This window comes from Cinclus cinclus, chromosome 2 (assembly GCF_963662255.1).
Source record: "Cinclus cinclus chromosome 2, bCinCin1.1, whole genome shotgun sequence".
Lineage (NCBI taxonomy): Eukaryota > Metazoa > Chordata > Aves > Passeriformes > Cinclidae > Cinclus > Cinclus cinclus.
The window spans coordinates 115,496,272-115,517,736 of NC_085047.1; the positions used below are offsets into that span (position 1 = coordinate 115,496,272).

A 21,465-nucleotide genomic window follows, 5' to 3' on the forward strand; every position below is an offset into this window, starting at 1 on the left:
GAATTGTTTAATCCTTTTAGTATCGTGTGTCATTTCTTTGCGACAGTTTTTGGTTTTGTGGTTTTAGTAGTTGATAGTTATTGATCACATCTATTTTTAAATGTTATTTAATCATACAGATGGCATTAATTATTTTATAAATTGTTTGAGTTGTTCTTTTTGTCACTTAGTTACAAAAGCAAAAGCGTTAGTTATTATATGACAGTTACAGCTACTTCTGCAAAAGTTAAATGTACAAAACATATTTTAATATTTTGTGAAAGTCAAAACTATAATATATTTATCACATTGTCTACAAACTAAAATACCTTCTCTAAGTGATGCTCTGAGAATACAAGTTACACAGTAGCCAGAGCACTGGCCACAAAAGCAGACAAATTATACAATATCAAAAGCTGTTTAAAGTGATTGCAAACTAAACTATATCAAAATTGTTGTGATTAATAATTTGTACAAGTTTATAATAGTTATAATATATAATTTAAAATATAATTTATAATAGTTAAATCAATTACTTAGTTATTTATAACAGTAGGGATGCAACATTTCTTTCCCAGGCTCTGCTGCTCCTGACAGACAATTTAAAGGTTGATGTGTGACAACTCTTGTTTATTTGATATGATTTGAACAGTGTCTTTTTTTAGGAGCCAGCTGTCACCATTTCGAAGCACTTCTCAGGGAAAAAAAAAAATTTCTGAGGGAGTCACCAATCTGATTCTCTAGGAAAAGGCAGTTAACTGAACAGAAAATCGTTTTAATGTCACATACAGCCAGCGTGCCATTTTTGTTGGGTAAACACATAGAACTGGTGGTGCTAAATTCTGGCTGAGAAAATGCTGAGAATTTCAGCTGCCTTGCTGTAGGAGAAGGTCAGACATTTCAAAAGGCTCAAAGGACAGCTGGTGTGAAGAGTTAAAACTGTTTTCATCATCTTGAAGGAAATGCGTTGCTCAGGAAAAGCTGCTTTCTGTTTGGAAGATGTTGTAGATTCTTCCCCAGTGGAGATTCCTGGGCTGTATTTTCACCTCAGTTGTTTGAACAGTCACAAGTTGGAGTTGATGACCCTGGAGAGTCTTTTCCAGCCCTAATGACTCTGAGATTCTGTCTTTGCACAAGCTTCTGAATCCGGGCACCTGGCTGGGAGTCACCCGATGGTAAAAGAGACTTTCAGTGCCTTGATTTTAGGCAGCCTCAGCAAGAGTGAAACTTTCAGCTGAGGTGAGCTCAGTTTTCTCGTTCTCAGATGAGTTTGTCCAGGGAAATTTGAACTTAATTTGAGCACAAATTAAACTGAGAGTGGATGACTCTGTGCCCTATAAGAGGACAGCACAATGAGAAGGATAGAACCTGATATTTTTTTCCCTCTTCTTCCATCATCCCCAAATGTCTGATTTTTGAAGCACTACAGTTTTAGCTGCTGCTTGTTTCTCCCCTCTCTGTGAGATGGTGCAAAGGTTCTTCTCTGTTGGAGAAGAAGAGGTGTGGACACCTCAGAGCAGCTTTCCAGGCTCTGACGGGGCTGCAGGGAAGCTGGAGAGGGACAGTTCATCAGGAACTGAAGGGACAGGACAAGGGGAGGTGGCTTCAAACTGCCAGAGGGCATGGCTGGATGGAATATTGGGAATTAGGAATTGTTCCCTGGCAGGATGGGCAGGGGCTGGGATGGAATTCCCAGATTTGCTGTGGCTGCCCCTGGATCCCTGGAATGTTCAGTTCCAGGTTGGACACTGGGGCTGGGAGCAGCCTGGGACAGTGGAAGGTGTCCCTGCCATGGCAGCACTGGCACTGGATGATCTTTAATCCTTTCCAACCTGTTCTTCTAAATCCCAGTAGGAATTTGCCTTATTTGCATTAGTTCCAGATAACTCCTCATTGTGAAGTTTCATTCAGGAAGCTGCCACTCTTACAGCCATGTAATTACCAGAGGATCTGAGCTGTTGAGATGATTTCTTTTACTTGGATTGGAGCCATGCTCTTTTCAAATGATAAAAATAATAAAAGTCAGGAGCATTTTCACTCCATGTCTCAGTAAGCTGCATGAAACCTGGTGGCTGTGTGGGTGACAGCACTGTACAACTTCATTTCAAAATTCAGGCATTAATTTCAAAAATTTGAAGCAGAGAAAATCCGTGTCATGGCTCTATGATGATCACTGTGTTTTAAAATCTGTTGATTTAGTTCCTATTAGATGTGTGCTGATGCAAACGGTGCCTTGCTGGGAGGAGAGAACGGGAAAAAACACCCACGTGTATAACAGCAAGAGGAGAGCAAATAAGACATTTCTCATCAAAAGTGCCAGCATGAGGAAATACTTTATCTACCTGGTCAGTTATGCCAAGGATGCATTTCTCTCTCATCTTTAAGCATAGTTTTGCTCAAGTGAAACCTAACAGTACATGAATTAAAACAGTAAATATCCAATCACCCTCTCTTGTAACTGGGGGGGTGAATATTTGTGGGTCTGCAAAAACTTGGAGATAATCCCCCAGATTTCACTGGGTTAGGTCCTGGTTTAACTTTGTAAATCCCACTTAGGAATGCAGTTTCAAACTGCAGAAGATAACACTGGAGTAGCAGAGTCCAAAAGATGGAAGATTTGAACTGTACAAAGTGGTCGTGTGTCCGCAGTGGTGTTTATACAACACTTGTGAAAACAAGAGGTTACACAAATATTTGAGTTTTCAAGGATCCGCTGCAGTCTCTCATAGAACTTAATGTTTTATGATCCAAATTGGTGTGGGATATCTTGTTTCAGGAGTGGTACTGAGTATGGAAATGGCAGAAATGTGGATTTGTCACATAAGTAGTCATGGCTCTCTCTTGTTTCTTCCTTGGTAAACCCAGCCTTGCCAGGAGACGGGGCCAGATTATTTTTGGGCTGTGGAAATGGTTCCAAAACAAACCCTCTCTGTAGTTACATTATCCTTCAGTGTAAGGAACAAGTTTGGCTTCCTTATTGCTGACATCTGCCAAATATTTCTTCCCTAAGTGTTTAGTGTAATTTGCAGTGAGCTGGTGAATACTTAATGGTCTTTGTAGAATTTTAGAACTTCATCTTTTATGTCCTCCTAGGCTGAAGCAAATCCTTTCATCATCAGAGTTACCTTTGTGCTGTTTTTCTTCTGGGGAGTTCCTCGCATTTCCCACACCCAGTTTCTCTGGGATTTCTGGGATTTGATTTGGAAGTAAATGCTTCTTTTTTTTTTTTTTTAATTAACTGGTACTGAGTAATATCCAAAGAATATAAGTGGTGTAAGGAAGGGACGCGTTTTTCATTTAACTCCTAATAAAATGTAAGGACTTTTCCTCCTTTGGCGTCCTGATTTAAGCTGCATAAGTGAAGTTGAATCAGGATTGAAATGGGAAATTTTAAAAGCTGGCGGAAGCGGTAATGATAGTTTTACTTCTCTCCTAAGTCCTTATGTGTAGGTGCTTCTAGTTCTGTTTTCATGATGAAATATTACTCCTTTTCCTTTCTTCTCACTTCCACAGGCAAGAAAAATACCAAAATCAGTTCAGTAAAAGCAGGTGAGACCACTAAAATCAGTTTTGTGCCATAAAGGATGATAATTCTGCGGGGAAGGTTGGAGATGGGGTCATTTATGTCAGACCTGGAGTCTCTGGAATTGCCACAATGGAGCTGCAAGTTTTTGCAAACAAAGAATAATATTAATTCTGTTACCTGTTCAATCTCAATTAGTGATATTCTGCTCAGCTAAATCAAATTTGAAGATAAAACCCACATAAATCAAGAAGTTTAATTTGCAGATTATCCATGATAATTTCCAGATTCCTCAGCACAACAAAATGAAGCCACCAACATCCTTTACAAGAAATAAAGAAATCCACAGTCCAGTCAGGCTCTTCCAATTGCTGACTGAAGGAAAAATGACTTGGAAAAAGAAATAAAGACATTGAAAATATCCTTTCTAGTGAGAGAGAAGATGGAGAAGGGGAGAAGTTTTTAAAGCAGGCAGTATTGGGTCAAGCTGGGTAAGGACAAGTCTTTATTGGTGGGATGTTTTGTGCAAGCTCTGATGTTTGATTTCAGATTTAGCAGTTGTTTGGACAAGGAGGACTCATATTCCTTTTTCAGATCCATATGAACACAAGGTTCAAGCTTCAAGGTTGCAGATGTAAAGAACTTTTTACAAGTTTTGCACTTTCATCTCTGTTATACTGAATTTATTTTTAAGAATTTCAACTGGGTACCACTACTGATAGTAAAAGGTGCTGTATAGTGTTTTTTTTCCTAAGATGAATTTTCTTTAAAATGTGCAGCAAATTGCTTAAAGTGGATTCTTCTCCACATTTGGTGTAAGCCACAATATTATGAAGCTTTTAATTGCTGTAGAACCATTAATTTTTTTGTAGTGAATTCTAGCAGGTAGTGATAGATTCTTAAATTAGTGCTTCTTAAATTATTCTTATTTTTTTCCCCAAATCATCAATTTTGATTTTTAACAGACCATCATTTGCCATCACATTTAATGAACTTTATTGTAGAGACAAGGGCTGTGATTTTAATCCTGTGACTTTGTCTACATCATGGCATTTTTCCTTCTGCTTTTCATAAATATATTCTGTATACTAAAATCTTTCAGGCTTGTGTATTACAGGGAGATTTTTCCACGTATAACTGATACAGTTCCAGGTGGACCACAGGTTCTTGGGAATGTAAAGGAAGTGGATCAGGAATCTGTTGAGCTGCAGGTTCATCATGGTTGGGCCCTTTGCACAGAGGGTCTGATTATTACAGATCTGGTTTAATGCAGAGTCATAAAAATCAGGGGACTCATCAGAATCATTCAGTCAATCCCAGACTGCTTTGGTTTGGAACTTAAAGATCTTCCCTTTCCAACCCTGACACTTCCCACTGTCCCAGGCTGCTCCAAGCCCCAGTGTCCAACCTGGCCTTGGGCACTCCAGGGATGGAGAATCCACCCTGATTTATTCAAGCTGTAACTCAAGACAGCAGCTTCACTACATGGCATCCAGAAGAACCAGTGCTGGAAGCTCCAGTTCTGGTTGGTATTCCTGATTTTTGGAATGCCAGTTAAAATCTGCAGTAGAAGCTTTTTAGGTCCTGAGTGCTTTTCATCAGAAAGTTCTTCCAGGGTGGTTCCAGTTGGAGGAAGGCTTACTAAGAGTGGTTTGAACTGAAGGGAGGTAGGGTTAGATGGGATATTGGAAATCAGGAATTGTTCCTGGCTGGGATGGAATTCCCAGAGCAGCTGTGGCTGCCCCTGGATCCCTGGAATGTTCAGTTCCAGGTTGGACACTGGGGCTGGGAGCAGCCTGGGACAGTGGAAGGTGTCCCTGCCATGGCAGGGCTGGCACTGGATGATCCTTAAGGTCCTTTCCAACCCAAACCATCCCATGATTTCCTGTGTTTTAGACCTCCCGAACATCTGTGTTTTGTTCTGACGCTTGAAAGAATAATTTTCATCTCATAACCATGAGTTGTAATCAAAACTCATTTTTCTTTGGTTCAACAACAGAAGATTTCCTATCAAGATTTATAATTGGTGTTTAAAAGTAAAATCAATCATTTCTCTGTAATTGCCCAATTTCTAACCTTTCCTTTGCCTCACAGAGCCGTGGCAGTGTGCTGTAGGTAGGGAGGAAAAAGAGGAAGGAAAATGGGTTATTTGGTGAAGCACAGGGCATGCGATTGTTGTTTGTTGTTGTATGAAATCACAATCAAAATTGACACAAGTTGCTATTAAACTCTATTTCCTGTGTTAAAAAAAGTCAGTATTAGCTAAAAAAGAAACCTGCAGCAGTAGATTTGCACATAGACCTTAATGAGCCCAATTGACCTTCTGTGCTGTATTTACAATTGCCTTCAAATTGTAAGCAGATGTTTGAAAAACTTTTGTTAATAGGTCCCTAACATCTGTTTCACCAGGGATATTGCCCACCAAAGCAGCTGTAATTAGTAGAGCACCTCGTGCAGGCATCTTTTTCTTACTGGTGCAGATGATCGTGTTTCTCCCTCGGGTATTAAAGTAAAATCTTATTGGCACTTTTGTTTTCATAAATTCTACAACATCTCTTTTGTGAGTGGGAAAGTTTTTCCACCGAAGGTAAGAGGTTTTTTCCCCTGTGAAGTCTTTAATAAAAATAGCTTTGCAGAGCTGATACATCACCAAATAATTTGAAATACTGTGTGCAGCTGAAGCTTTTGATGGGGTTTGTCTATTTGTGCTGCTCAGGTTCATGATGAAATGTGTGTTCTGAGTGGAAAAAAAGGCAAAATGAAAGGAAGAAAATCTCAAAGCCTGCTGCTGCTGCAGGGGAAAAAAAAAATCCAGTGTCATTTGCCCGTTAAAGTTCTTTTATAGGACATAGTTTCCATTTGTTGAGAACACAAAAACCTGTCTGCTTGCTGAGTTTACCCAGCCCTGCTTGCAGGGGGATTGTTCTGACAGTGGCTCAGCCCTGGCCTCGGGAGAGCTGCCAGCCTGCAGAGCTTTTCCTTTTAAATAAGCTGCACTTTGGGAGTTACTCTTTGACTCCTGCTTTCCAGAATGGAATATGGAAAATGCAACTGGAGGAGGGAGGGGTGGGCGAAGTCGCCGGTGAAGTTTCCACTCGGTTTCCAAGCGGATTTCTTTGGAGATAAGTGACTGACAGAGGAGCAGCCCCTTTTCCAAAGGGAAGAATCCTGCTGGGAATGTTCTGCTTGATCCCAGAGCAGCCTCTCCAAAGCACAGGAGCTTTCTGCAATCATCCATGCCCCGTGTCCTTTCCAAGCTGAGAAGTGTTGTGCAGAGCTTGTGTAAATAAAATGGATTTGAACTCCATCCTGTGGACCATGCCGCAGGAACTTCCAGAGGGTGAGGGAGGGAGGGAGGGATTTTAGGGAAAAAAGGTTCTGATGGTGCTGCAGTTAAACTGAAATATAACTTGAGGTGCAGGACTGTGCTAGTACAGACATTTGCTACCTGAAATGTTAAATTAATGCTTGGCTTGATGTTACCAAACTCTCCAGGGCACGAGTCTGACTCACTTTTCAGGGAACCCTGGAATGGTTGGGGTGGGAAGGGATCTTAAAAATCATCTCAGTCCCATCCTCTGCCATGGCAGGGACACCTTCCATTGTCCCAGGCTGCTCCAGCCCCAGTGTCCAACCTGGAACTGAACATTCCAGGGATCCAGGGGCAGCCACAGCAAATCTGGGAATTCTTACCAGATACAGAAAAGAGTCTGGCATTGCCTTTTCCATCCCAAGGAATATCCAGGGCCACCATTAATGAGAGTCCTTCACTTTCCCACTTGGGTTTCTGCATTGAAAAAAAGGAATTAAAGGGACTTTTTGCATCTTTTCCCTTCCCCGTAGTCTTCGTCGTTGTAACAGATTAGGATGAGAATTCGAAAATTTGTTATTTATTCTCAAGAATGTTCTGCTGTGTTTGCTTGTTTTTTTTTTCTTACACAAGCTCATTTTTCGCAGAAGCATTTTCAAAGTTCAGTTGCTGTAATGACTGTGCAGATGAACCATTACTTCTTTAAAGAACTTGAATAATCTCTCAAGTCCCCTTTTGCTTCCAAGCCCCAAATGCAAACCAGCTCATTTCCAATTCTTTATGCTCCCCAGAAATCACGTGGGTCTTAATAAAACAGGTTTTCTCTAAAGATGCCAAAATGAAGTAGATTTGATTTATTGCAAGAGAGGCATTTTTTCATTACTTCTATAGGCAAATATAAAAAATACAGAATATCATCATGGAAAGCTGCTGATACAGAGGCTCTTTTTTTACTGCTTTAAGTAATTTTGAGTGTCTCTCCTTCCTAATTAAAATATCTTTTCAAAGGAAGCTGTCAGGTTAGTACTCTTTAGGAAAATATGTGCATTTCAGCTTTTAAACAATTTTTTTTTTCATTGTTTCGTTGGAAAAAGCCACATTTTTTTACTTGCTGGGTTTTTCAGCCATCTGGTTTATCCTGGGCAAATCTGAATTTAATCCGAATTGTCAGGTAAATCATGTTTATACCTAAAATAAGACTGGAAATATTTCTGTTGTGAGAACTCCGAGGATTTTTTAAAAGTCTGAATTCAGTGTGGTTTTGCAAAGCGCTGCTTCACTTTTAGTTGTAGCTTTTTCTGGGGGACAAACCCTCAGTAAATTCAGACTCACACACAGGAATTATTGGTTGCAGTTGATATTTTGCATTGAAGTGTATTTGGCCACCTGTGAATTCATAGCCAAAACCTCATTTTAAATGTCAGTTTTCTGTGAAGATCATCGGGTTTTACACCAGGGGACAACACAAGGAAATATTCTTTGGAATTCCACGAAGATTTATCAAATGTTTCCTTGCTGGGTTTGCACAAATCCATCGATAAATGGAAACTTGGGCTGTGCTTATGCCAAAGGGAAACATTCACGGACTCAGTTCCTCTCTTCTTTGACTTTTATCCCCTTTTCTTTTCCTTTTTAAGGGAATATATTTCTGAATATTAAACTCACTTGATAAACACCCACAACAAGTGATCACACTCTGTGGATGAGCCAAATTCTAATTCAGCAATTTCACATTAAACATAAAACACCATAAATGTCCTTTAGATGAAATATTCTTCCTTTCTCCTTCTCCTCCATTCTTTCTGAAGGGGAATCTGATTTTTTTAATATTTAAGCTTTGGGGGTTTTTGATTACTCATAAATAATTTAGAATTATTGATGCTCTCAGGCACTTCTGTACAGATGAGATACAGTGAGAACATCACTGTGAGCATCGTGTAGGTCACTAAAAATCCTGTCAGGGTAATATCTAATATTTTTATATAATATTAAAAATATAATACTTCATGCAAAATATATTAAATATATATTTTGTATTTTTTGCATTTACGCTACCCTGTAATAAATATTATATATGTTTATATTTTAAATATTTATCTAGATTGTTTTATATAAAATACATATATTTGTATATTTGAATGATAGATACAATATATAAATGTATTATATAAATAATGTGTATAATTATACATTATTTATAGTATATGATACAGCATATCTGTATAATATTATGTATTATATATTATATATTATATATAATATATTATATATACACGGATGTATACTTATATATTATATATTATATATTATATATTATGTTATATAAAAATGTATATTAAAATACACAGTTTTTCTTCACCTCTGGCTTATCTGGGCACTGAGGAGGAATTTAACCTGTTTCATACTTTAAGGAAAAAAATTATTGAATGCAGGTTTGAGAGTTCTTAAATTATTTAGGCTGTAAGAAGTATTTTAATGTTCAAAAATAAGGTTGTTGCCAGAAAAATTCTGGAAACAACAACTTGCTGAATTTGAAATAATATGACAAGGACACATTTATTTATTTATTTATTTTTTAAGATGAGATTGTTTCCAGGTTTTCTGTACAATAGGGTGTCATTAATTATTTATATTTCTAATGCCAAGTGGTAATGCTCAGGTCCCTGTGGCACCAAAAATTCCCCTAAAATCTTAAATTATACACATAAAACTCCTGATTTGCCATGGGAATTTTGACAACAAACAGCCAAATAAGGTTAGGCCAGATTTAAAGATATTTTTATTTATCTGATATGAAAAATGTTGATTATGGAAATGTTGGTAATGGCACTGATTTGATTCTGAGATACTGAATTCCCATTGAAACCAAGTTGCCTTTATAGATTTACAAATACATCACATCAGGTGACACCAGCTAATAACATGAACTCTCTTTTCCTCCAGAGTCAAACATGAGCTTAAATATTATTTTTAAGAGCTGGGAGATTGTGAAGTACATCAAAAAGCAATATATTTATATTATAGATTCAGACAGCTTTTGTTTTTTTAGGAGGTAATTAACTTTTTTTTTTTTTTTTCATTTATACGATGTTTTTCTAGGGGGGGAAAAAAAGGAAATGCTGTAGAGGGAATAAGCAGCAATTTTGAGTGTAGAGAGCAGAAAGTCTCCCTGACTGTCTAGAATTTCATGGTTTCATGGATGGAAAACAGTAGCATTCATTATATACCTTGACAAAATGTCCCTGATTGCAGCTGACTTGGAAATTTCCCTAAAATTACACTTCTGTGAGAAAACAGCTCTTGCAATGTGTAAAAATCACCATCATTTCTGGAGCGGTGACCTCTGCTGATCTCACTCATTCTCAGTTATTTCTCCCATGCTTTGCTTTGGCTGGGAGGAAAAATATTTTTCTGTTCTGTCAGAGATTTTGTTGCAGAGCAAGTCAAGGTGAGATTCAATTCCAGCTTTTAGCAGAAATCTTTGAGAAAGGTTTAAAACTTTCAGCTCCTTGACTCGCACTGAAAATTGAACGTCCCGGCCATGGGAGTTCTGCGCCTCTTTAAAAATTAACTCCAAAATTTGGTTAAATGTTTTAAAAGTTGTTTGGAAGAATGATCCGCTTCCAAAACCAGATGTGGTTTGCTCTGGGATTTCCCTGAGTGCAGGTGGCTGCTGGAATATCCCTGATTTTTGAAAAACCTCAGCTGTCTTTTAGGGGGACCTGTAAATGCAGTTAGAGCTGAACATTTTATTTATTTATGTCAGTTCCTGTTAAGCTTTGCTGTTCAAACTGTTTTTTTGTTTTTGTTTTTTTTTTTCTGAGAAGAATGACAAAGGATCATTTTTCCATATATTCCTAATTTTGAGGATCTCAGATGTCATGACAGGGGTTTTTTTTTTGGTTTTTTTTTTTTAAACTGGATTTTTAGAGTGTGGGATCTGTTGTGTCTCAAGGCCTGACAGTTCCATTATTTGGGGGTTTGTAGAAATGACTGCATAGAAAAATCAAGTGGGGTTTTCTCCCAGAACAAAATAATTGAAATGTTTCTGTATTTCTGTGTCAAGTACTCTGAGTTATTTTAATTTTCCTTACATCAGTGCCATTCTTTTAACTGCCTTCATTAAGACCATCATTCCATAATTTTTGAAGTGAAGCTGTATCACCTTTCATCAGAAAACTCCAAATTGCAGGTTAAAAAAAGAAAATTTGCATCCTTTTAGCTTAGCACGATGTTTTTAACCAACAGCTAGGGGAAAAAAAAAAAAAGTTAAAATTTATTCTTCATTGAAACTCCATTTATAAAAAATTAAATGCTATGCTTCACTCCTTGTTATTTCCATTCTTCAGTTATTGTTAATTAGCAGCACTCAGTGACACAGGTTGAAGTCTCAAATTCAACACCAAGGTTTGATCTGAAGTTTTGCCCTATTTAAAGCTGTCAATCAGGGGTAGGATTTTTTTTTTTTTTTTAACCAATGGAGTTGTCTTGATACAATTCCTAGAATAAATAGACTTAAATAGGTATGAGGATATATTTCCAGCAATTTTTCCTATTTCCCTTTCCTGTCTAGCAGTACAACTTGGATGGACAAGCTCTTAGGGAAAAAAAAAAAACAAAATTCAAAATTTTAAGAGGTTTTTGTCCTGTTCTGTATTTTTTATTTCCCTCAGTGTCAGTCCCATTTCTGTGACATCCAGAGAATTTTTTGGGTCGTTTATTGTGAAAATTCTGAAGTTTTGGTCTCCCTGTGACAACAGAATTTGGAATGAGAGAATTTTCCATTGATATGATAGCTCTGATTTTTTTTTTTTTTTTTTTTTTTTTTTTTTTTTTTTTTTTTTTGATAAAAGGAGGATTTTCACCTCCCTCTATTTGTGGATTATGCTTGTGGAATACTTTAGTAAACAGGATTTACTCAATTAATCAAATTTACAGATTAGCTTATTGATCACAACTATTTCATGCTGGGGATCAATGCTAATGGATTTTAAATCTGTAATTGTTAATCCATTTCTGAATTAACATTGATGCTTGTTGCTATAATCCCTGCTCATTTGATTTGATTTTTTTTTTTTTTTGTGGAATGCTGAAAAATACTTTCTTATCCATTAAGGCATTTAAGGGAAGAAAAGGACAAATGCAAACAATTCATTTTCTGTGTATAATTGAGGATGCTCTTAGCTAAGGAATGTTTGACATAACAGTTTTAAAGTTTATATTAAGGTGTCTTGTATTCCATTTTATACAGAGAGATATAAAAAATATGGGTAAAATTGTAGAATATTAATTATTTAGTGCTGCATTTATTCTTATTTTAATGAAGGAGATCAGTCTTGTCCTGATCACTCTAAGCCATTGCTGCAGTTCTAGAACAGGAATTATTCTCTCTGTCTGGGTTTATTAGATGCACAAAATTAATCATTTTTACAAAACTGATGGCGGAAACACAGGAAAGGTGAGTTAGAAACACTTTGAGCTGCCTTGTCCATACAAACTAGAAATAGGTGGTGCAGGACCTTTGAGCATGTTCCTGCTTCATCTGACAATTCAAGACACAATCTCACACCCCCCATAATTTTTCCTAGGATAGGAAAATGAAATTTGAGGGGGTCAAAACTTAGCCCAGCAACGTCACAAAAACCCCAGTGCTGTAAGATCTGGTTTAATTTATGTATTTTTTTAATAAGCAAACTCTCTGAGCAATCACTTATGTAGAAACTTTTCAAAATGAAACTCTAAAAGGGGATTATTCAGGTGGCAGAGTCAAGCACTTGGGTTAATAGATCCCACATATGCCATTTATTGCATAGTTGTGTTTATTGCTTAAGGCACTAATTCCCTTAAGTGAAATGCAGGATTTTTTAGAATTAAATAAAATAAATGATTTCTTTACCCACTTTAATGTGTTAAGCAGAAGATCTCTCTAGCAGATGAACATTCAAGATGCAGCAAACGAAGCCATTGGTATTGTTACTGCTAAAATCTAACCCATAATTTAACTAACAGAGAGCAACTATCAGAGTAAAGGCAATTTCTGCTGCATTTTCACAGGATTTTGGCGTGGAAATGGAATTTCTGTGGGGTCAGGGAAACAAACAGCAACTCATGTGGAGCTGGGGGTGCTGCTGCTTCAGGGATTGGGAAGAACCTTCCCCTCCTTTCCAGAGGGACCTCGAGGGGCTTCAGCCCATCTGTTCTGGAGTGGGGAATGAACCTGGAGAAGAGAGGGGTCCAGGGAGAGCTCAGAGCCTGAAGGGGCTCCAGGAGAGCTGAGAGGGCATTTCCCATGGGCAACAAGTCACAGGATGAGGGGGAATGGCCTTAAACTGCAGGGATGGGATATTGGGAATTAGGAATTGTTCCTGGCTGGGATGGAATTCCCAGATTTGCTGTGGCTGCCCCTGGATCCCTGGAATGTTCAGTTCCAGGTTGGACACTGGGGCTGGGAGCAGCCTGGGACAGTGGGAGGTGTCCCTGCCATGGCTGGGGTGGGAATGGGATGATCCTTAAGGTCCCTCCCACCCCAAACCATTCTGGGATTCCATCAGTGTAACAGATTGTGGGTGTTTTGGGATGCACAGAGTCCATCCCTACACCTCAGGGTATGAATTTCACAGGATCCCAAGCACTGGGGCCACTCACACCACAAAAAGAATGCACTTGTTTGGGTATTTCAGTGCACAGGAACACCTTTGACATGGTTTTATTATTCTATAACCACGTGAATATCATCATTCTTTCTGTCTGGTGTTCTTCAGCTCAAATCTAATATCAAAGTGTTACATCTAAATTCTCCTTTTAAGGGCCACAGCAAACAGCGTGGGTGGACCTGCTCAGACTTTGATTCCAAGTAATTCCAAGACAGATGTTCAACAAGATCCAGAAAACGCTGCTTGATGGATTGAAAAGCATTTCTCTAAGTGGATTAAAAGACTACAAGAGTCAAGATGTTTCTATTTGTGCTTCACACAATTATTCTCTTTAAAGAGACTGTGTTAAAACTGTTACCATGGTGTCTGCATTCTAAGGTTACATGTTGACAAGTATGTCATTAAAAACCAGCAGACACCAGTGAGAATCTGCTCCTGATCACCCCAGTTAAGCTGGTTTGGAGAGATTGTTCTGCCCATGTGTTTAGCACATTCAATTCCTTATCTGCTTTAAACAACACTCATAAAAGGCTTTTTCCATGCAGCAGCAAAAACCGTATCAAAATGGTATCAGGTTTTTACTGCTCGGCCATGTTGCTGCTTAATAAAACAAAAAATAAAACAAGCAGCTTTATCTGGCAACATTTATCCAATTCATCAAGAGGCTGACACTTCACTGAATTAAATCCATCCTGCAACTCCAGCTCTTTCAGCAGAGCAAAACCCTGTTTGGTTCAGCAGCCAGTTTTCCAAAACAGCAAAATCTTCCAGTGGGATGGTAAGGAGTTTGTATGATGGGAGCTATACCTGCCTGGGCAGGTTTGGGGCAGGAAAGGAAATGATCCATCCCACAGTGGGAATGTGCTGTGGCAGCTGTGGGTTGGGGGATGTTCTGCACAGATCCTGTGATCCTGTTCAGTACCAAAATCCCACAGCCACGTGGGGATCTGCTGGATCCCAGAAACCTGGCAGTTCTGAGCTTTCTGTGCTTTCTGGCACTGATCCCCCCAGGAGAACACTGCTTTTGACTTGAGGCATTGCAGAAGGATTCCAAATTTGAGTGCTGGATTAAAACCATGAGTGTGTAGTTAAAAATAGGGACATGTAATTTCACATGGTGAAAGATTTTAAAATTCAGGATTTTAGAATATAGTAATAGGTATGGCACAAGGTGGAGGATTTTGGGTGGTGTCTCTGTCTTCTTCCTTTTTCTTCATGCTTTCAGGTAGTAGTTTCTGGTTAAATGTTAAAGTTTAGTAGTTTCTGGTTAAATAGCTAGTGCTGCACTGCGGGTCACAGGAGTTTAGTTATAGGGTCAAAACATTAAGTAATATAAATCCTAGTTCTTTATTGGACCGTTTAGCTTTAACAGACCTTGTCACCAGCTCAGTTCAGCTCCATTTTCTCACTTTTAGCTGGTAGCCACAAGTGTTGCAGAACTCTGTGTATTTTGCATAAGATTTAATAATCAACTGAGCCCAAACACGAGAAAATTCATCCCCTTCATGTTTTTAATCCTGACTCTCAGTAAAGACAAAAGAAAATTAAGACAAGCCACTAATTAAGTTAGTTAATTAATACCACCTGTACAGGGATCATTGGGAAGGTGCATTCCATTAGCAGGGATTGGTTTTACTTCCCTTTGGAGGGAGTTTGGGTTTCTGTGGGAACAGGCTGGGAAAGGCAGCAGAGATTTGAGAAGTTGCCCAGGAGAACCTCGTGAAGTTCTACAATTCCCAGTGCCAGGGGCAATCCCAGCCAGGAGCATGGACTGGGAGGAGAATTCACTGGGAGCAGTCCTGAGGAGAATTTGGGGATGTTGTGGGTGAAAATCTGGACAGGAACCACCAGTGAGTGCTGGGAGCCCTGAGATCCATCAGCACCCTGGGCTGCAAACAAGGAGGAGAGAGCAGCAGGAAAGGGATTGGGATTGGGATTGGGATTGGGATTGTGTCCCTGAGCCCCCTCACTCAGGTGAGAGCTCACCTGGATCCTGCCCCAGGCCTGGATCCCAGCACAGGGAGGAGCTGGAGCTGCTGGAGAGAGCCCAGAGGAGGCAGCAGGATGAGCAGAGGGATGGAGCAGCTGTGCTGGGAGGAAAGGCTGGCAGAGCTGGCATTGTTCACCTGCACAGGAGAAGCTTTGGGCTGAGCTCAGGGTGGCCTTGCAGGGCCTGGAGGAGCTGCAGGAAACATGGAGAGAGACAATTGCCAAGGGATGGAGGGACAGGACACAGGGAATGGCTTCAGAGCAGCATTGGATGGGATACTGGGAATTAGGAATTGTTCCTGGCTGGGATGGAATTCCCAGATTTGCTGTGGCTGCCCCTGGATCCCTGGAATGTTCAGTTCCAGGTTGGACACTGGGGCTGGGAGCAGCCTGGGACAGTGGGAGGTGTCCCTGCCATGGCAGGGCTGGCACTGGATGGGATTTTTTCCAACCCAGCCCATTCTGGGATCCTGTGAAGTCAGGGATATTTTTGCCTGGCATAAGCCAAGTGCCTTGATGGCCTCTCATGTGACACCTCCTGTAACTGGGACCAGGCTTTAACCAAATGCAGCTCAGGAATCCTCCCTGGGATGGGCTGACCCCTCCTCCTCAGTGACTGTGGCAGTTTATTTCCTCTAAGTGGCTTATCTTCATAACCTGATAATAATTGATATTCTAGGATGGGAATGTAAGTGTGAAATGACCAGCAATGCCAAAAGATGAGTCTTGAAAATTAGGAGACCATTTATCATCTAGGGACTTCTTAACATACAGACTTGAATATCCCTGAAATAGGGTGAAAATATGCAATTATGTTTGCTTTCTATATCTATGTGTATATAAATATTTTTAGTTGTTTGTTGATAACACTGCCTAAAAATCCTTTTCCATAAAAGTTCAGAGTCTTTTGTATATCCATGATTTTTCTAGGGTGGCTTATTGAGGGCAGTACCTCCTAGACCTGCTTTATCTTCTTGGTCAATGTAGTTTTTGCTTCCTCAGTAGCAGCACAATCTTTTCATTCCTGATTCCATCCAGCTCTGAGAGTTAGCACTTAAAAATACATTGTCAGTTTAGCACTGCCATGTTCCCTGCAGCAGGAAAATTCCCTTCTAAATCTGATTTTTCAGTCCAGATATACAAAATCTCTAGATTTAGATTTTTCTGAAGTGCAACCTTATTGTATAAATCCAGGAAAAAAAAAATCACGTTTTGTCTGTGTCTTTTGGGCTATGGGAGAAAAAGACATTTCCCATGAGCTCCCTTTCCAAGGACACAGTGTAGTTTTTGGTGGAATATGATTTATATCAAGTGCACGATGTAATTTCCATCTTATTAACACGAATTATTCAAAATACTGTTCCCCTTTGTAGTTCTTTGCCTCTCCCTTTAAAAATACAAGTTCAGAATAAGCAGTATTTTATTACAAGACATAATTTATATTACTTTTTCCTTCTCCTTACTTCAAACTTTAGACTAAAAGGCTAAATTATTTTCAGTTATTATTTCTCACCTAATCTTTATTTCATTTTAGGAGTTCTGTTGTGCAGCTTCAGCGCTGCTGCCTGAAGAAAACTTTTCCATATTTTCTTCTTGCAGATTCTTTCAGCTTTTCTCACCGTACTCTTTCCCAATCACATCTCATAAAAGTTGTAGTCTCCAGCTTGGTATCTTTTATAGAAAGGAGTTGATGTCAAAGATTTTGCAGAGCCAAATTCTTACCAACTTTTTTTTTTTTTTAGGGGTATTTTAAGGAAAGCTGGTGTACAAATGAATTACATTTATTGTTCTATCTGCTTTTTTGTCAATAAAACCTCTCCAGAATTATTCTGGAAAAATATTAGGGATAGGAATTGGAAATTTTGGAAGACTGAGACATCAGGTTTTTGTATAAATAGGAATAAATCTGCATGAGCATAAACACTGCCACAAAAACACCCAGAGCGCAAGGAGCGATGAGTTGGAGTTACACGATTTTGTTTTATTGTCTTCACTGAGAATTCTTAAAGGTTTTGTAATAAAGTTGTTTAAAACTACCAGAACTTTTACTTCTTTAACTTTTTAAAGATACAAAATAGATAAAAAATGAAAAAATGAATAATCTGAGAAAGCCATTACTTTGTTTTCTGGGTGGAAGGGAGTGTTAAGAGCTATTCAGCTGTAGGATTTTCAAAAAGCCAGTCCTTAGTCTTTAATTGCAACAGTGAATCCTAAATCAACTCTTTTAAATTTTCACTTTTTATGTAGTTTTTTCTTAATGTATTTTTGTTTGTTTTTTTTTTTCTCTTGAGTAGCTGTTTCCTATGATTTAGTTAATTCAGTGAGCAGAGACTTTATCTCATTAAACTCAAGCCAACTTGGGCCAGTCCATTGCGTTGTGGAAACTGTGTTTGATTCATTTTCTGGGATTTCAGAGCAGGAGACATTTTAATGTCAACATTGCCATCTTCCTCTGGCTCCCTTTTTGAAAGGACTAAATGGACATCGCTTTTGTTGAGGGGGGAAAAAATGCATTAAAACACTTTTTTCCTTTCATCTCTAAGTAGGTCAGTTTGTGGCGGAAAGTAGAAAATAGTGGAAAGTATTAGTTTGGATTTTCCATCTTCTCCTAAAGTATCTCCAGGGTGGTGCTTGTGTGCTGATTGCAGGATTATATCACAAAAGCAGAGCCGAGTGCAAGTGAGTTGTGTGAGGGCTCAGCAAAATGTGGTGGCACAAATCCCTCCCTGCCTCGAGAGGGAATCGCCCGCCCGGAATCGCTCCTGGAATTCGTTTACGTGGAGATGCCAAGGAGGCATTTTAATGAGCAGTGCTCCCATAAAACCAGAGAGGTGAGGGATGATCTCGGTCATCAAATCCATTTTGCCAGTGTTTTTTGGCGTGGGAGGTGAATTCTGTTCCCTCTCCAAGTTTAGGGTGGTGGAGATCCAGCGGAATCCCGGCGGGTCGGAATCGCCGCGTGCGAGGCGCTGGACACGGGCGGTGAGGAGTTGGTGGGAATGAACACTCAGCTCACCTGGTTTTCCTCAGTTTATCTCGTGTCAGATACTGTCAGGGTACAGGTGAAATGGGACCTTTCATCCCGTGAGATTCACTCCAGGATCTGATAATCCAGGAATATTCTGGGGCACACGGTTTGCTTTTAGCGATGAGTTTTATGATGTGGATTCTTCAAGGGGGAGTGAGGGGCGTGAATGTCACTTTCCAAACTCTGAGGAGTAGAAAAAATGACAGAAAAGAAGTTTTTAATGCAGGTCTCTGGAGTGTTTTGTGCTTTTTTTGTCATGATTCCTGCAGAATCCTTGTGTTTTGATGACACCACTGCACACTTTTTAACTTGCTTCTGTCTTATTTTACAAGCTGAAAACAGCAAAAAAAAATCCCAACCTACAGAAGGCAAAGGTTTTGCTTTTGGTACTCCCAAATTACAACTTCAATGATGGTAAACAAGTTTGTCTTTTATTCTGGTGTCCTTTTCATCTTGAAATGGATGGTTTTGTTTCATAAAGCTTGACGCCATCTATTTTCAGATACTGTGATGCCACTGCCTTCTCATAATTACTGAGAGAACTTGTGTGGAGTGAGCTATTTCTGTCTTCTCTTGGTCCCCATTTTTTATTCTCTGTCTTCACTGATGAATGAAAAGTGATTTTGACCTTTGAGACTTCTTATGTTGCTGCCTGCAGAACAGAAGATACCCAGATGATATTTTGTCTCTGGAGAGGTTTCTTTGCTGATTTAGAGACAAGATTCAATTAAAAATTCTGAAAATTGAATGCCTGGTTCATGGCACACAGACTGAACGTGCATTTGGCATCACTGCCATTTGCAGAACTCAACGTTGGGTGTATGAAAGTGCCACATTCCCAGGTGGCAATTTGATCATTAATTTCTTTCTGGGAGTACGAGCAAACTTAATCGAGTGTTGTATCAGTGTAACAGGTACCAGGTCGGTTTTATGTGTAAATATTTCCTCAAAGGAGAGTCCACTGTCCTCTTCTTGCAACGTCATGGAAACCGTGACGGTTTCTATTTGCATTAACACAAGTCTAATTTTCTTTTCTGGGAGTTTTTGAGAGCTTCTAAGAGGTGAAGCTCTGTGCAGGTGCTCTTCTCCGAGTCCCTGCACTTTTAATGAACCATCTCATTGTCAGCCCTCAGCATCTCCCCGTGCGCCTTTTTGGTGACGTGGCTGAGAATTTTAATGCATCCGAGTTCTCATTCGGCACGGCCTCTGTGCTCCTCACGGGAGGGCCTTTAGAAATGGGATTAACTTCCAGAGGAATGCATTAGCCATGCCCCAGAAGTGGGCAAAGCTCTAACCAGCCTGATAGATTGCTCCACGCTCCAAATCCTCCTAAGCACCCCCTCCCTGCCGTTATTGACAGCTCCCCATTGAGCGCCTCGCGGCATTAGCGTGTTTAGGAGCTGGGCTGTTTTGTAGGAGCTGATCTCATATTCGCTTTCTGAAATTAATTCCACACTGCTTTACATGTTAATCCGCAGAGGATTGATTTGGGGAAGGTCAGAGCGGTGCAGCCACAGAAAAATGGGAGAAAAGCTCCACTTAAAACAGCTCATTTCAGTTCCCAGCCGTGAGCAGAGCTGCCTTTTCTTTGTGGCACCCGGCCAGCTGGAGGGGACGCGGTGCTCTGACAGAATACATCAAATGGTGGCGTTTGATGGGATCTGCAAGGAAGTTCAGCTAATTAAATTTACCTTCATTAACCAATCGCAGCTTGCAAATGGCACAGCTCAACTTTGGGAACCTGCAGGGTGGCATAAAAAAAAAATTTAAAAAAAATCCCTGCCTGTCTTTAAAGCACCGACAGAGCTGAGCGGTGAGAGCAGTCAGGAACATGGTGTAATTTGATTTATTTATTTTTTTTTTCTCTTACTTGTAGAGTTTTCAGCGTTGCTAAAACAAAATAAATACCCATGGAAAAAACCTGCTGTCGTGGGATGTGCTGGTGTTGGACCATTATGGATAAATCATATGTTTTATTTGGATCTACACAAAAGGGCAGGAGACTTCAGTGGGGAAATGTTACAGCAAGAGCAGGATAAGGACATCTAATAAAAAAAAAGTATTTCAGATATTGAGAAAGTGTCGCTGAGTTGCAGCTGCACCTTGCTGAAATGATTCTTGTAATTTGGAAACAAACCTCTGATGGTTTGGTAATAGCTTTTGGTATTTAACAGCACAGTGGGTTTGTAGGATTTCAAAAAGTCAAGCAAAAAAATGGAATTTTTTTACTGCATGGATTAACTTAAAATATATACTGTCTACTTTATATTAAAATGCAAGAGAAATTTTAATTATAATCCACTTTTTGCTTGTAGATTCATTAAACCATCACAATTAAAAATATCAGGAAATTAAACATTTTACAGCTGTTCACCTTTTCTACTTTAACTTTCATGAGTACAATATGCATATAGCGATTTTACAACAATAAAAAGTTTGGATTCACATTTGGATTGTGAGAGTTCAAACTCTTTCAGGTAGAATTTGTCCCCCAAAGCCTATAAATGTCCAAATTTGACTGCACTGCTCCCTGAAAGAGTTGTGAAGTCTTTTATGGAGTTCAGATGTTCTCTAATTTTGGAGGTTTTCCTTGCAGGAAGCTTGCCTTATGTAGATGGAGCCTTATGAATCCAAGTCTATGTAGCTATACTTCAAATATTTAATTTAAATGTATGTGTTGAGCTGTCAGGAGTGCATGTAGTGTCCATATTCACCTAATATTCAGTCTGAATCTAATAATAGCTTAATATAAAGAGAAAAAAATAAATTCACGTTTAAAATTATTTCACGTCATGATCTTTTGTGGTTCTGCTCTTGGGAACAGGGACAGGAGCAGAGGGAACGGCCTCAGGCTGGGCCAGGGCAGGCTCAGCTGGGACAGCAGCAGGAATTTCCCCATGGAAAGGGTGCTCAGGCCTTGGCAAGAGCTGCCCAGGGAGGTTTGCAGTGCCCATCCCTGCAGGTGTCACCTGGACGTGGCACT

General features: G+C 39.5%; 1 protein-coding gene across 1 annotated transcript in view; it reads left to right on the forward strand.

The window, feature by feature from the left end:
- The window catches only part of HLCS (holocarboxylase synthetase), a 111,796-nt gene that overhangs the window by 53,211 nt on the left and 37,120 nt on the right, over positions 1–21,465 (forward strand). The gene's annotated exons all lie outside the window — the stretch shown is intronic.